At 47.3% G+C, this 5,000-nt stretch overlaps 1 protein-coding gene across 10 annotated transcripts in view; it reads left to right on the forward strand.

Moving 5' to 3' along the window:
* The window catches only part of Moe (moesin), a 107,470-nt gene that overhangs the window by 34,443 nt on the left and 68,027 nt on the right, over nt 1-5,000 (forward strand). For 2 of the 10 annotated variants that reach the window (XM_086538373.1, XM_086538381.1), the window contains exon 1: nt 3,505-3,524. The exons of 6 other annotated variants lie outside the window; for them this stretch is intronic. The gene's annotated coding sequence lies outside the window, so the exon portion shown is untranslated. Of the gene's footprint in view, nt 1-1,651; nt 2,188-3,504; nt 3,525-5,000 lie in introns of those variants that run through there. 2 more of the 10 variants (XM_043009894.2, XM_086538370.1) reach the window with 2 other exon arrangements.

The raw sequence follows: 5,000 nt of genomic DNA on the forward strand, positions 1-5,000 counted from the left end.
ATATATAGAAGATAGAGAGAGAGAGAGAGAGAGAGAGAGAGAGAGAGAGAGAGAGAGAGAGACGGAGAGAGGGAGAGGGAGAGGGAGAGGGAGAGAGGGGTCATAGAGGGACTTAGGTACACCGATACTGTTATGATGACGTCGCGTGTCTTGCCTCATCATCATCACCGGAGGCAGGTAGGAAGGGGAGGGGGGCTGGGGATGAGGGGGGGGGGTCCCGGAGGCGAAGGGAGGGAGTGTGTCTTGGAGGTTTAGGCACCCCCAGGTTTTTAGGCCTAGGGAGAAAAAAATGTCTTTTGGGATTAATATTTTTTGTGGAGGCGGCGGCTATAATTTGTGGATGAAGTCCATGTATGATTTTTTTTTATAAATGTATTTGATTCTCGCAGCGGCCACAGGTGTAGAGCGAATGACAGATGGGTTGGGGATGAGTAGCGGCGGTGACAGGTAGCATCTCTGCTTTAACCACAGGTGTGTTTGAAGGGGAGGGGAGAGGAGGCGGGGGTGGAGGGGGAAGGAGAAGGATTTCGCCGCCCTGACACCCACACCCACCTGCCTCGTCTCCCTCTCCTCTCCACCTGTCCCACCCTCCATCCCACCATCCCTTCCTGTCTCCACCTGTCTTTTCCCCCCTTTTCTCCCTCTTTCCTTCCACTTATCTTTTGTATTTTACTTCTCCCTTCCCTTCTCTTAACCTGACTCCTCCCCTTGCTCCTCCTTTTTCTCCTCTTTCCTCCCTCCACCTATCTTATACGTCCTTCCCTTCCTTCTTATCTCTCCTTACCGTCTTATCGCTTCTCCACATCAGTCTAAAATATGTAAAACGTCGACTCTCCTCATATTATTTTTTTCTCCCAAGGTAAATGTTTTTTTTTAGAGTATTTTGTTTGTCCGATTTTCTTTGTTTGATATGTAGGTGTCTCGGATTATTGTTGCATTAAGATGTATCTATTCGTTATTGGGCTTTTTACCGCGTTGCTTTTCATTCCGAAATTCAGGATAGTTGTTGAGGGCGTTATCAGGTGAGGTGTGAGGTAAGTGCATTTTGGGGCATGCTCATACGCGATCCATTAGTCTAGAAAAACATGAGTCACGAGAATGTATGAATGAATATATGTTTGTGTGTTTTTTGTTTGTGTACGTTGGCGAATTGCTGTGCGGGCGTGGTGAAATAATTATTTTGTAAAATTGCTTTGTAGAGTAGGACAGACTGCGCGTAAGGAGATGCAGGGGACAAGTGCGGGAGAAGGACGAGCAGGAGGTGCTAGTAAAACCAGGGAGAGGACTGGGGTTGTGGGCGTGAGCTTGGGTAGGGGGTGGGGGTCGATACGAGTGGGAGGTCTCGCAGACACACTGTGTTACCACTTCGGTTCTTTACTCTCGCATGCCTTCACGCCTCTTTGTCGTTATGTCATTTGAGGTTGGGGGAGGGTGCGCGAGAGAAGAAAAAGAGAAAGGGGAAAGAAAAAGAAATACAGTCAGACCTTATTTGATACTCACAAACAGATAGACTGACAAATTTATAACACATACAGAGAAGAAACTAAACGACACTTAAGTGACTCGATCCACCTCATTACAAAGCGTCCACTTGAACGTGCAGCAAGATAACGCATCTGTGCTTGTGCGAAGGGGAAGGGTGTGTGTGTGAGTGCGTGCGTGCGTGTGTATGTGAGTCTGTGTCTTTGTCTGTTTCTTTGTGTATCTGTGCGTTTGCATTTGCGCGAGAGAGTGCGTGCGTTCGCGTGTGCGAGTGAGTGCGCTTGTGTGTGCGAGTGGGAGACGTGCCACTGCCCATGCCAGTCAGTCTCGTGGCAGCCGTGTGGTCCGCGCCGTGACCCAGCCAGCGCCTGTGTTCAGTGTGCGAGTGTCTCCCGGCGTGCGTTGGTGTGTTGTTGTCGGCGGTGCAGCTGTTGGTGATTCGCTCTCAGCGCGACTCGGTGACTGACTCGCATCTCTCTCTGTCTGTCTGTCTGTCTCATTCCCTGTCTCTTGTGTCTGTCTGTCTCTCTCTCTCCTCTCTCATTGTGTTATTTCTTTGTGTCGACGGGAGAGGAAAGTCCCGTGTCTTCTTACTTGAATACCGAGTGAGTGTCTCTACGAAAAGTGTGTCACAAGCCAGCTGTGTAAACAGTATCTTCAGACAATTTCTTTTAAGGGAGCATATATTAGGCTCCCTCGTTAGTGGTAAGTGCCGAGGTGGGCTGAGAAGCTCATTTTTTTAGTTGTTCTTCTGGAATTATTTGCCGAACTTTAACAAGTGTGGGCGTTGCAGAAATCATAATGAAGTCCTCCACTAAGGTGGACAAGATATTCATAGAATATATTTTTTTGAGTGTGGTCATGTGAATAACTTAGTCTTTCATTACCTGGAGAAGAAGAAAACAATGTAAATAGATTATGGGTTCGCTAAAAAGATTATAAATTCTCTGTCATTCTTCCGTGAACAGAATAACGGAGCCCTCCCCCCCTAAAAAAAAAAAAAAAAAATCCACCTGATTGTTCATTCGAGCATGTTATTACCCCCCCCCCCCACTAGTCCCCTTCCCCACCTCTTCTCCCATTATCCCCTCCCCTTTTACCGTGATGACCGTGAAAGAAAATCCTGTACGCTCCGTGTTGTGAAACGGACACGTTGTGACTTACCTTGTTTGCGAGCGAAATCGGGTATCGATGTGTCCGGTGAAGGTGATCTAATCTCGAGGGAGTTTTCCTTACCCTCCCTCCCTCCCCCCCAGGTTACCGAGGGGGAGGGGGGCGTCATTGTCTCTGCCGCTTGCCACTTGTTGAAGGATTGTCGAGTCGTGATTGTCATGCAGTGCGATTTATGATTTAGCTGTATTGCCCGTGAAGGACGCGATAGGTTTATTTACATGCGGTGGCTTATCCGTTAATGCGTTGAGGCGATTCGTTCTCTGCGCCTCGATCAGTGATGGGTTTTATTCCTCGCGATGGCGGCGGGTATGATGCAGACACTCGATAAGGCTGTGAACAAGGGTTGTTGCTTTTATTTGTATCTCGCTCGTTATCGGGTGTCAGATAAACTTGACAACAGGCGATTTCCTAAATCCGGTTGTCATGGATAAGATATGACAGCTGTCATTAATAAGGACTAGCTCTCTTTAAGTGTGACTTCTTCGTTTTGATTGTTTGTATGTTTCGTTGAATAAACTTAGATCTTATTGCAGTACTCACATACATGGAACAATGATAGGATTATTAGGTTTAGAGATTATAGTGAGTGTTGCTTGAGTTATATGGTTCTAGTAACATGGCTTTGTGCACCGGTATGATTACTAGTATGGTTATATTAGTAAGAGTTTACTAGTTCAATTCCGTAGTTCGATTGAAACAGTGTAACCTACATTATGAACAAAGCGGGAGAGCTATGGAGGGGAGGATGGAGGTGGGGGGGGGGGGGTTCTGGCATTGAATGACAAATCCTCTTTGATGTCTTAAGATGCGAAGTCCGGTCGCGCCCAATCTGTCTAGGTCCGACAGTCTGCCACCTGGTGTTGATAGAGGTAGAGGGGCGGTACACCTTTCCGATGGGTGTTGTGTATTTTTAAGCTGAGTGATTTTAGGGGTGTGACGTTAGTAGGGTAATTTTAGTTTTGCGATAATAGTGATGTGATTTTAGTGGTGGTGTGTTAATGGGGTGTTTTTAGTGGTGTGAATTTAGCAGGGTGATTATAGTGGATGAGGGGGGGAGGGTGTAGCAGGGTAACTTTAGTGTCATGATTTAAGTTCTGTAGTTTGATGGAAGAAGTGTTACAGTGTAGCTAGATCAGGGAAGCTATAGGGTTGGGATGGGATTAGGAGCATCGTCAGCTAGTAGCAACATTATTTCAGTATCTGTGTTTGAACTGACCTGAAATATATTATATACAAGCACTACAAGCATGTAAGCGTACATTACATGGCTTACATCGTTAGTTTTTATTGTCTAACAGTGAAGATGAACAGCGCTAATATAAACTATGTCAGGTGACTGATGTAAGCTAAACCACACGATAACAAGCATAACACACGCATCTTCTCTCTAAAAAAAGAAAAAAAGAAAAATGGAGATGGAAGTATTCCTCGCGTTTCCTGAATGTATTAGACGAACAGGCCATCTGTTGGCCGCATACTTTTTTTAAGCTTGTGAGTTAATTACAAGCTCGTCCGAGGCGGCATGGACAGAGGCGGCGTTGCTGTGTACAGTGGGGCGGAACTGGATATTAACTGACGAAAAATGATTTATCAAAGATACGCCCTTGTCTTTTGATCTGATCTCTGGTGACTAAATCTCTCTTTTTTTCCCCCATCTGCGTTTATCATCAACGATTCACTTCCCTCATTCCCCTCTGGCTCTCCCCACCTCTGCCCATCTGCCCTCCCCCTTCCGCCCCTCCTCCACCCCCACTGACACCCCCTTGGCGTCTTACCGTCTGTCTATTGGTTGATGAGAGAATCCGTCAGTGTGTGTAGGTGGAGGTTTTGTTGAACCCGCGCAAGACGCCGCTCGGTTGAGTACGTACATGCCAGATGACGCTCCCCCCCCTCACCTCCCCCTTAGCCCCCACCCTCAGTCCTCCTTCCAAATCCACCCCTCTCCCAAATCCACCTCCCTTCCCCTCGACGTCTCCCCGCAAGACACCCGTTAAGGGCGAGCAGACGTCATGAAGTGCGTTGAAGAGACGCTTGCTTGCTTGCTTGCTTGCTTGCTTGCTTACGATGATGACCCGGTCTTGGCTTGACTTGGCTCGACGGTTATCACTAATGGCGGCTTTGTTGGGAGTGAATACTGGCCTGCTTGGTCGGGGGGAGGGGAGGAAGGACAGGATGGGGGGTGGGGAAGAATTATTGACTTACAGGCTTAAGTGGGAGTGAGTTGAGAAGAGGATTGTAGGCACATAGGCGCATATTGAAAAGTGCAAACGTAAACGTACATAGAATGGCACACATTTTATGATACTCAGAGACAGACAGACAGATAGACAGACAGGCACAGATGA

This window comes from Penaeus japonicus, unplaced genomic scaffold, assembly GCF_977035675.1.
Source record: "Penaeus japonicus unplaced genomic scaffold, GWHDUDI00000001_assembly GWHDUDI00000007, whole genome shotgun sequence".
NCBI classification, from domain to species: domain Eukaryota; kingdom Metazoa; phylum Arthropoda; class Malacostraca; order Decapoda; family Penaeidae; genus Penaeus; species Penaeus japonicus.